At 36.2% G+C, this 12202-nt stretch overlaps 1 protein-coding gene across 1 annotated transcript in view; it reads right to left on the bottom strand.

Annotated features, from left to right (window-relative positions):
* Positions 1-12202, bottom strand: part of LOC141586834 (protein PIN-LIKES 7-like) — a 34225-nt gene that overhangs the window by 5719 nt on the left and 16304 nt on the right. The window lies entirely within an intron of this gene.

The following is a 12202-nucleotide window of genomic DNA, read 5'->3' as shown; positions in this document are numbered from 1 at the left end:
AATTCTTTATAAAAGAAAAATTATTTTCTCTTTTTGCTCCTACACATATCTATTCTATTTTTAGTTTATTATTTTTGTTGCTTTTGTTGTTGATTGTGTATGATATTGCTTCGGATTGCTTCTTTTAGATTTTCGTAGTAAAGATTATTTGATCTCTTTGTTTCCATTGTACTAATTTAATATGATCACTAACTTCAATTAATTTCTTGCAGATATTGTATGCAAAGGATGAGTGAAATTGTGTTAAAGTATGCTGATCAAATATAGAGATACAACCTTCATGGTATAAACGTACTGTACTTTGAATTTCATATGGTACAACCTTCATGGTATGAATTTCCTTGATTTTTCTTCTATTTGTAAACATGAAGATTTTTGGTAATGTTAAATTTGGTAGATTAGATTTACATTTATAACTTAACTGCTTTCTTTTCCTAATAGACTAACTAATATTCATGTAATAAGGTTTTGAAGGTATAAAAACCCTAATTGAAGGAAGTGCATATACATACATATCAACATATGAATGAGATGATGACGAGGTTGTTTTCAGAAGAGCAATTACGATAAGAAAACTCGACTTTTATATGCAAAGACAATTGGTAGTGATTACTGTTTTATGTTTTGCAGCTGTCGCTATGAACCCAATTTTTTAGTAGTGAACGAGGGGGTCGACGCTATGAGACCACTTTTATATGCAAAGACAATTGGTGTGTTCTTTGTTAGCAGCTTAACCATCAGTTCTACATAGCAAATTGCAAAAGAAAAATTAATGAGCGCATAACCAGTTTTTATAACAAGTAGGAATCAAAATCATAAACAACACTAATGAACAGAAAAACAAGGTCGGTAAATAAACTACTTTGTATTATACATCAACAGGAAATCATAATTATAATCGAACTTTCAAAAAAATGAAAATTCAAACGTTTTCAGCTAATGACTAAGAAGTAAAGAAGGCCCCATAGCCACAAAATATCAATTCACTCATACGTAATTAGGTAACCTGTTAAGCCACTGATGCCTAAAGACATAGGAAAGCAGAAATAAGAATATGATTTCACAATTAATAATACACACAAACACACATGCAATTATGCAAAGACAATTGGCTTACGTTAATGGTAAGAACAATGTTTATGTAGGTGATAGTGTAAACATAAAGATACGAGGAGTATATGCGTATAAGGGTGACGATGATTTTTTACCCCTCAAAGTTAATGGGTATTTAAGTTAGTAGTACCAAAGTGTACGCGATAATCGGAAAGCTCATCGCTTTAAGTTTGTATCATCGCTAAACTATCTATTAGTAAGACAAATTTAATTGCAGTAGCATTCTACACGTCCAATATGGTCATTTTTTTATTCATACAATCGAGCTAATTTGATAATCGAGTAAGGTTATTACAAGAGTAGTTATATTGGTAAACAAAAATTCTTAAGAGAGTGTATGTTAGTAAAAAGACTCTCTCATATAATAGGTAGTTATCATTATCATTTGCATTTTATTTTTATCTTTTTCTTTTTAATTAGTTTTAGTGTATTTAATGGTTGTCTCTCATTAATGTAATGAGAGACGGTTTCTTAGAAGACGTACTCAAGTCATCACTGTGAGTCGGAGATCAATCTTGGAGAACATAGACAATTCTTTAGTAGAAGTGATTTAAAAAGAAGGATAACAACTCATTCCAAAAATATTGACCCACTTAGACCCTGTTCTTTTGGACTGAAACTGTAACACTACGGATTTTTATAAGCTAAGTACTCGACCGAGTAGAGCCTACTCGGCCGAGTAGTGTCAGGAGTGTAGTTTGTTTGAGTTCTGCTGAGGAATACTCGGCCGAGTATGGTGAATACTCGACCGAGTAGAGGATACTCGGCCGAGTATACACCTTACTCGACCGAGTATCCGGCCTGACGGGTATTATTTCCGCGATTTTGGTTATAATGATTAGAGGTTATATATTATCGTTAAATCAGTTTCTAAAATCATTTCACCCCAAAATCATAAACTACGTTCATTATCCTCTAATCATCTTCATCAATTCCAAGTCAAAGGTTGTCGATTGTGGGTTCTAGCATCTCATTCCGTGTCAATCGCCGTAGTAAGTGTCTTATACTTGTTCATCTATTGTCATTCTTATAAGTTAACAAACCCTAATTTGGTTAATTTGGGGATTTAGGGTTTTGGTCATTATATGTCGTTGATTGTTGATTATCGCTGTTGTAGGTGATGATGTGTTACTAGTTGTGCATTTGTATGATTGATTGCAGCGTAGCGGATTGCGAAAAGGTAGGGTTTCTCCTACTCGATCATTTAATTGATTGAGATTGCATATGTTTTATAATTGTTGTTATCTGCTGATCATCGGAGGTTGGGTGTTGTGGTGACGGTATTGGTGTGGTTGTCTTTGTGACGATTGTGGTGTTGTGACAAATTGTGATGCTTTGTGTGTGTGATTGTGGTGGAGTCACTTGCGGGAGTGGCTTCACACCCTAGTTCGCCCTCCGTGGAACCCGTCACGGGAGGGGATGTGCACATTAAGGGACAGGGATTGTTAGTCGCTCGTTGATGAGCTGGACTAGGTGGGGATGGGTGCGGTCACCCACCATCGGCGAGGATTACCTGTGCGATGGGTAATCTGCGGGGCTACACACTTCGGTGTGTAGTCGGTTCTTGTGTGAGATCGATGATCACCGGTTGTATTGTTGTTGTCTTATATTGATTGAGTAATCTTGACCCCGTGTTGTTGTTTTGTAAAACCTGCGGTGATCCATTCGGGGATGGTGAGCAGATTGTGACAGGTAATGCAGATGTTTAGCTATGGGACAGTCATGGGGAGTCATCACGTCAAGTCTAGCTTCCGTTTGTTTTGAGTTTAGATGTCTTGGATTTCATTTGTATTGAGACCTTGTACGTTTATTTTGAGTTGGTCTGAGATAATGTAATCTTTAACTTTTATACTTTAATAAATGTGGTTTGGAATTTGTAACTTTGATATACTAACCTCGGGAAACCGAGATGGTAACAGCCTTTCATGCTAGGGTAGTCCTTGGTAAGGTACCTTGGTATGAGGGGGTGTTACAAAGTGGTATCAGAGACGACGATTCCGGCACCTAAAACAAATGAACCTAATGAACTTAGGGAGTCTAAATAAAATGAACCCGGGGAGAGTTGTTTGGAGCTGCCGCAAAGACTTGGGAGACGTCCCGAAGTCGCATTAAGGCCCTTACGATCTCAAGCCGGTCACATGGGGGGAAACTGTTGTATGTTTGAGTCATGTGAGTTTGATATTTATAGTTTGAATCTTGTGCATGGTTGGATGAAATGATGCAAGAAGTGGAATGTGATAGTTGTTGAAAGATGCATCGAGGATTGTTGATGTTAAACTTTGCGCATGAATATGTTGGCATGTTAAGTGTTGGAACATGGTAAAATATGAAAAGTGAATTGTGAAATTGTATCTGGTTGATATTGAGCATGGAGAATGTGGTCATGTTATCTGTTTAATACAATGTTGAACATGAAGTATGGTAGTGGTACATGTGCATATGAACATGATGATTTTAATGCTTGATTGTTGGTAGAAGCATGTGATTAAGGTCATGCGTCCATATATGTGAATGTCGTGATTAATTTTCATGTGAGTATGATAAGAGTTCACTTGTGTACTGGTTTCTTGGAGTTTTGAGTCGTTATTGTTTGTTTTATGCATGTTAAAGTTGTTTTGATAAGTAATTTTGATTTGTATACAAACCGATTTTGGAAGGGTTGTCTTAAAACTGTCATAAGTCGAGTTCTGGAAATGATATTGCTGTGATTCTAGGTTGAGGTGATAGCTTGTCCTCTTACGATTCTAACGATAGGTCACACGCCCAAAATGACCAAGTAACGAGTGAGATATGACTGTTTTACGAAAACGGGACGGTGCTGAGAACTGCGCCGATACTCGACCGAGTAGTCCCTACTCGGCCGAGTATCCTTTATACTCGACCGAGTATTCCATATTCGGCCGAGTAATCTCTCTGTGATAATACTGTTTAGCGTCTGGAGTCGTGAACTCGGCCGAGTAGTCTCATACTCGACCGAGTAAGGTCTACTCGGCCGAGTATTCCCAATACTCGACCGAGTAATCCTTCTGCGACAATTGAGTTTGCTTCTGGAGTCGAAAACTCGACCGAGTAATATAGTTACTCGACCGAGTACCTTGTACTCGACCTAGTATGTTATGTACTCGACCGAGTACCTCATTGGGCGGCCACTTTGAGTCGATGGCTATGTTCTTACTTTTGTTTTGAGTCGGTGGCTATGTTCTTACTTTTGTTTTGAGTCGGTGGCTATGTTTTTACATTGTTTTGAGTCGTAGGGTATATACACATGTATGTTTTGAGTCTTAACGCATTCTTTTATATGTGAGACGGTCTTGATACGTAAGTTACCTAAGTTATGACATGGAGAATGATGGCTTATGAGGGACATGTGTTGGGTAAGGAAGACATGTGTTAATGTGGTTGTGAAGGATAGTGGAAAAAGAAAAGGGAAGAATGATGAGCTAATCGAGGTAAAGAGCATGTTTTGTGAGATATGATGAGTAATATAGTTGTGTGTTGAGTAGTATAAAAGTAAGTGTATATGGGCAAGGGTGATGTAAGTGTAAAGAAGCATGAGAATGAAAGATTGAGATAAGGGATACGAATAGTGGCATGTTTGGATGTGTAAGGATTTATTGAGGAAGACAGCTATGATAGAGTTGCTTAAGGATATATGTAATGGAAGGTTGTTGTAAGAAGATAGGAAAGAGAGGTATATAGTGAACTTAAAGGAAGTTATGTCGCGATGTGGATTTGTAGATAGTGGCTAAGTTTGGGAAGTTGGAATATCAAGGGGTGAGCCTAGTGTGTAATTCTTTGGACAAACGGTATGAAGTGAATTTTGGTTTCTAGAGATGCGAAAGGGAGATACGACTAATTAAAGAGTAACTGTTAGTGCGTGGACTTGATGGTGACAAGGGTGAGTGTGAAGCAAGATGAGAGATGATAAATGATAAGAAGAATGATAAGATATTTATATGAATTAATGGAATTAGAGTTGTGGAGCTATGGAGAAATAAACAAATTACTAAAGAGTTAGGTAGAGAGAGGAAGGCGATGAATTATTAATTGGTATTATTGAGTAAAAAGGGGGAAATAAGGATGGAAGTAAGTTGGGAGAATGTTGACCGGAGTTAAGGAGCATGAAGGTAAGAAATTATGGAAATGTACGATATCCCCACTAGAGGGTGTGAGTTAATGGTTATATAGGAGAGCAGGACGACGTGTTATCCGTGAGTTTCGAGGTATTAAGGGAATAAGGAGCTTGTAGAGTGGTTACACGATCTGAGATTTTGGTGGAGAGTTAGGTAACGATATGATAAAGGATAGAATTGGGAATAGTGTTGAGGTAAATCTTGTTGAAGGATTGGATGTTCGTTATTTGGGATGATAACCAAAGAGAGAAAACGGATTGTGATATTAAGAAGTGATAGTAAGAGAGTAGTCACATGAAGGTTGTTGGTGCCATAGTATTGTCACTAGTGGTTGAGGATGATGTTACTTTAGGGAAGCTAGTTGATCTAATGAGGTTAATTTGGTAGAGACCAGATAGATATGTATGGTGGTGAGAGGGTATAAGATGTGGTTATATGGGGTGGTTGTTAGTAGTTGAGTATTAATGGTATGGTTACATTTGGCATGGGGTGATGGTTATGCGGATGGAAGAATATGTTATGAGGGGTGTACGAGTTAAGCTCGGGTGAGAGGTAACTTTTAACAGGTGGTAACTTACGTGATCAGGATTGACTAGTTGGATGTGATTACGGGTCTATGATATGTGTAAATGTTTGTGTGAGGTTCTGACCTCACAAGAAGTGGTATGGTGTGATAATTATAAAGTTGTTATATAAATGTTTTGTAATTTATGTTGGATACGGTATACTAATGGAATGAGGTCCAAAAGGTAATAATTTGATTGATCTGGCATGGATAGTTAAAATCGTAGGTGTATTGATGATACATGTATATTCCGTGAAAAGGTATGGATGATATGCATGAGATTCTTGTATGTTTATTCCGTATAAAAAGTTGTGTTATGGTCGAGTAAAGCAGTTTTGAGTAAGGTCTCTTGTCCGGAGAGTTATACTGAGTCAGTGTTTGTGGGAATTATATGTGGGCGTGATGTTTATCGATGTGGTTGTTGTGCCTCGGGTGGTGATCCGGGCACACGTACTTACTCTTGTGATGCGGGTATTTTCGCATTGCGGTGCGGTGTTGGTGGCGGTGTTGCGATGTCGTCACACCGGGTTGTGTGGAGTAGGTGAGATGACTATGATACGTGTTTTCGAAAGTGCATACCAGTTATACATAGATTGTTGTTTTGTTGCTGTTGTTTCTTGTGAGTTTTGATTAGACATGTAGACCGTCGTTTTGTTTGTTGATGTTTCTTACCAGTTTCGGTTTGGGAATGAGGGTAGAGGATGATATGAAAGAGAGTTGTATATGTTTTCGTTGTTATCATGGTATAGTGATATTCTGTTGATGGGACACAGTTGTGATAGGTTTTACAGTAATTTTGATCTTGTTCTAGATGAGGCTTTGGTAGACATGGTAATGATCTGATATATGCAAGTGATTCGTAGAACATGTGTGGTAATAATCTGATATATGCAGATGGTTCATAATCCTTTGTTGAGACAAAGTGAGTGTAGGGTGTTGGGTATTTAGTGTCGTGTTAAGTTATGTATGAGTCTTGCGGTAATGAAAGAAAGGAACTTGAGGATCTAGTGTGAGTGTACGTAACAAGTGTGGATCGTGAATTATGTTTTTGGCGATAAGAGTTTTATATAGTTATATAGAGAGGTATGTCGTGTTGCGGTAATGTGGAATAGTTAGAGTGTTTGTTATGATCAGGATTGTGTGGTATTGGTTAGATGGAGTGCAGAATGAGTTGAGGTATGAGAACTGTTTAAGTAAGAGAGCCTTGGATATAGTAAGTGTTTAGATTATAGGCGAGTACCTTTCACATGTGGTGGTGATGCAGATAATGAGAGGTATAACTAAGGATCTAGTATTAGTGAGTTACGAGGACGTAACATGTGTCTTAAGAGGAGTAGGATGCGGCAAAGAGCGTTTGAGGGTTGTGCATGTCGTAATATTATTGGACGTAGAGTGTTGGTGTAGCATAAGGAATGGATGGGTACATATAGTGGTTGATAGTGTTAAAAGGCCATGGCTGTGCTTGTAGTAGTTCGATGTTTAGGAGTGTGAGAATTTTTCGATAGTGTTGATAAAAGTGGATGATGATAAAAGTGGATGATGATATTTATGAGTTCGAGAGTTTTGGCAGCTGGATGATGATGTTGATGAGTGTGAGTAAACTTCGAGGACGAAGTTCCTTTTAAGAGTGGTAGAATGTAACATTCCGTTTGATGGTTGATCTTCTTTTGTGGATTGTTTTGGTATTGAGTGCTATTGAGTGTTATGGAAGTGAGACAAGATTGGAAACATTATTTTGTGGTTATTCGATAATGTTATGAAGTCAATATCGAGAGGATATGTTATCTAGTAAGCGTGGTTAGTGGAGCTGGTGTTAGGTGTCCATGTTTTATAGGTTGGGTTGGAACTTCGGGGACGAAGTTCTTTTTAAGGGGGGAAGATTGTAACACTACGGATTTTTATAAGCTAAGTACTCGACCGAGTAGAGCCTACTCGGCCGAGTAGTGTCGGGAGTGTAGTTTGTTTGAGTTCTGTTTGAGGAATACTCGGCCGAGTATGGTGAATACTCGACCGAGTAGAGGATACTCGGCCGAGTATACACCTTACTCGACCGAGTATCCGGCCTGACGGGTATTATTTCCGCGATTTTGGTTATAATGATTAGAGGTTATATATTATCGTTCGTCAGTTTCTAAAATCATTTCACCCCAAAATCATAAACTACGTTCATTATCCTCTAATCATCTTCATCAATTCCAAGTCAAAGGTTGTCGATTGTGGGTTCTAGCATCTCATTCCGTGTCAATCGCCGTAGTAAGTGTCTTATACTTGTTCATCTATTGTCATTCTTATAAGTTAACAAACCCTAATTTGGTTAATTTGGGGATTTAGGGTTTTGGTCATTATATGTCGTTGATTGTTGATTATCGTTGTTGTAGGTGATGATGTGTTACTAGTTGTGCATTTATATGATTGATTGCGGCGTAGCGGATTGCGAAAAGGTAGGGTTTCTCCTACTCGATCATCGTTAACGATTGAGATTGCATATGTTTTATAATTGTTGTTATCTGGCGATCATCGGAGGTTGGGTGTTGTGGTGACGGTATTGGTGTGGTTGTCTTTGTGACGATTGTGGTGTTGTGACAAACGTGATGCTTTGTGTGTGTGATTGTGGTGGAGTCACTTGCGGGGGTGGCTTCACACCCTAGTTCGCCCTCCGTGGAACCCGTCACGGGAGGGGATGTGCACATTAAGGGACGGGGATTGTTAGTCGCTCGTTGATGAGCCGGACTAGGTGGGGATGGGCTGCGGTCACCCATCGGCGGCGAGGATTACCCGTTGCGATGGGTAATGTCGGCGGGGCTACACACTTCGGTGTGTAGTAGGTTCTTGTGTGAGATCGATGATCACCGGTTGTTGTATTGTTGTTGTCTTATATTGATTGAGTAGTACGACCCCGTGTTGTTGTTTTGTAAAACCTGCGGTGATCCATTCGGGGATGGTGAGCGGTGTGACAGTAATGCGGATGTTTAGCTATGGGACAGTCATGGGGAGTCATCACGTCAAGTCTAGCTTCCGTTTGTTTTGAGTTTAGATGTCTTGGATTTCATTTGTATTGAGACCTTGTACGTTTATTTTGAGTTGGTCTGAGATAATGTAATCTTTAACTTTTATACTTTAATAAATGTGGTTTGGAATTTGTAACTTTGATATACTAACCTCGGGAAACCGAGATGGTAACAGCCTTTCATGCTAGGGTAGTCCTTGGTAAGGTACCTTGGTATGAGGGGGTGTTAAAACTTATCTCGATCTCGAATCGAATGGACTTATAGGATCTCGAATCGAACTTAACTTAACTTATAGAATCTCGAATCGAACTTATTGGATCCGAAACTCGAATCAACTTATAGGATCTCGAATCGAATCAACTTATAGGATCCGAATCGAATCAACTTATAGGATCTGAACTAAACTTAAATTAAGAGAGGTATAGGATATGAACTGAACTTATAGAATCTCGAATCGAATCGAATCAACTTATAGGATCTCGAATCGAACTTATAAGATCTGAATTGAACTGAACTTATAGGATCTCGAATCGAATCGAACTTATAGAATCTGAACTGAACTTATAGGATCTGAACTGAACTGAACTGAACTTATAGGATCTAAAGTGAACTTATATTAAGTGACTTTAAGTCCAAAAGAACAGGGCCTTATAATATGAATTCCATTATGTGAAACCATGAGATAACAGTTGGAAAAAACATGTTTCTTTCTCAAATTCCTTAACTTTGTAAAATTTATTTCTTTCTCAAATTCTTAAACTTTGTAAAATAAGTTTTCTTTCTCAAATTCCTAAAATCTATATCTATCTATATTATTAAAAGAAGTTTTTTTCGAGCGATTATAGAGAGTCCAACTATTACGAAACTCCAACTTATAAAAAACTACTAATATTTATTAATTTAAAAATTAAAAATTAAAATACCATGAAACCGTAACAACTTTTCCTACGTAGTAACGTATCGAATGAGATTTTATCTTAAAAAAAATAAACATAGATAAGATTATGGGTGTTAGAGTTTGGCTAGGATGAAAACATAGCAATGTCTTGGAGTATATATAAGACGCCTCTTACCTTTCTTTTCTTTTCACGTTTATTATGCACTTGCTGACTTGCATCATCTGCATGTTTTACTTTATTTGTGAACATTTTTTCTTTGTTCTTTGATTGTTTTACAACTAATGTCATCAATATTAGATGAATACTTTATTAATTTTGACTTATCTTGCATGTTTAGGTTGATCGAAGTTTGTAAGATGGTAGATTTTGATGATTTTGTACAACATGATAACGAGGGCGTCGGTATGTAAGGTGATTTTCAACATCTTATTTGCATTTTTGCTTTTGAACATCGATATTGTTTACTTATAGTTTATCAATAAGAAATTAACTATGAAACCATTGAACTTGATCAACGCAGATGAAGAGCACAAGCCATTATCGAAAAAAATATGCCGACACCAACGTATGGTACGTCTCCGTTGAACATGCGGAGTACAAAAATAGTGTTAATCAGTATATATTTTAAGAGATTGTATACGTCTTTTTATTGATACTACATACAAAGTCAAATTAGGTTTGACAAAATTATAGTGAGATTCATATTTGACCCGCTGAATTTAGTTTCCATGATCGAGATTGAATTTGGGATCTATTCATCAGTTCATCTATAGCTATCCTTAGCAAATACTCCCTCCGTCCCGCGGTCAATTATTGTTCTTTCGTTTTGACACAAAGGCAAGGAATTCGTTATTTGAATGATCAAATTGTTCATCAAGTTCATTCTTAAAATAAAAAGGACAACAATTTACTGAGACACTCCGATATAAAAAAGGACAACAAATGATCAGGACAGATGGAGTAAAAGAAATCTCTACATGGACTACACTACAAAGCCAAATTTCATATTCTCCATTAGGAATTCCAACATATCTTCAGCTACTGAATGTATATAATAATTAAATATGGAGTAATATTAAAAATACGTATAATTACCTACGACAATTAGTTGTATGGAAAATACGGTATATTTATTTTGAATGGTGAACTAAAAAAAAAAAGGCCTTTCCGTTAAAATTGATCATATTTTATTTTATTTTCCATAATAATATATACGAGTATTTAGTTTTTAGGATGGCTAAAAAATGATAAAAATAACAATATTACCCATTACCCTAAAAAAATTTACGAGATAATTTAGTTGTCATGGAAACAACAAGTTACTCTATGGTGCTAATATTAAGGAACCAAAATCAACATATGAATTGGTTTACAAATTAAAGTCTGTCATTAGAAAGAATTTTGAGTCCTTATGCTGTCCAACTAAACTTGAGGAGAAAAAGGAACATACATTGGATGTACTACTTCCAACTTTTTTGTTTTTTGAGCATATATGTATTTTTTTTGAGCTTATTCCTTCAAACTTTATTTGTTTTTGAGCATATATGTGTATTTTTTGAGCATATTAAAGTTTATAAGTTAGATTTTAATATTTTTTCCGTCAAAACTCAAATTTAACTAAACTTATAGTAATATTTTTGAGTTTTATTGTAATTTTTTAGAGCATAATGTTTAAATGAATAAACTCATAAACTTCATACTAAAACTCATAAACTTTAAAATAAAACTCAAAAACTTTATTAGAATACTCATAAACTATAGAATTGGAGGTAATACATCAGATGTATAATCCTCTTACTGAAACTTGAGTACTACTAAACCTATAATATCTTTTTTTGTACCTATTATATTAGTCCTTAGATATCTTTTGATAATAGTATAATTTTGTTTATTGTTTATTATCTTTGCTTTTGGAAGAAAAACAAAGATAAAGAAACGGAGGGAGAAACAAATTAGTGTTTGTTACTCCCTCCGTCCCGGTCAATTGTTGTCCTTTCGTTTTGGCACAAAGACCAAGGAAAGAGGAATAGGCTAATAATTAAATGATATGTGGAACAAATTGAATGAGAATAATCAAATTACTCATCAAGTTCATTCTTAAAATAGAAAGGACAACAAATGACTGAGACACCCCAAAATGGAAAAGGACAACAAATGACCGGGACAGAGGGAGTATTTTTGAATAATATATTGAACAAATAATATTCTATAAGTAGTATTTCAGTTCTAATACTAACCCTTTGAATTGTTAAGGTAAATTGACATTTGCTGTGAAAATTTTACATGATATATATTATTATAAAACGTGGAGGTATTTAATATTAAAAAAATGCATAGAGTTTGTATTATCACAATATTGTTAGCCACAAACTACCTATATAAATTTTCTCATGAGAAAATTTCGTATCAACTCATTGTTATTATATTTAATCAAATAATAATGTTAATCATTTCTCAAGTAGGTTTTAACACGGTCCAAATTCT

This window comes from Silene latifolia, chromosome 6, assembly GCF_048544455.1.
Source record: "Silene latifolia isolate original U9 population chromosome 6, ASM4854445v1, whole genome shotgun sequence".
Lineage (NCBI taxonomy): Eukaryota > Viridiplantae > Streptophyta > Magnoliopsida > Caryophyllales > Caryophyllaceae > Silene > Silene latifolia.
This window is presented reverse-complemented; position numbering and strand designations above follow the sequence as displayed.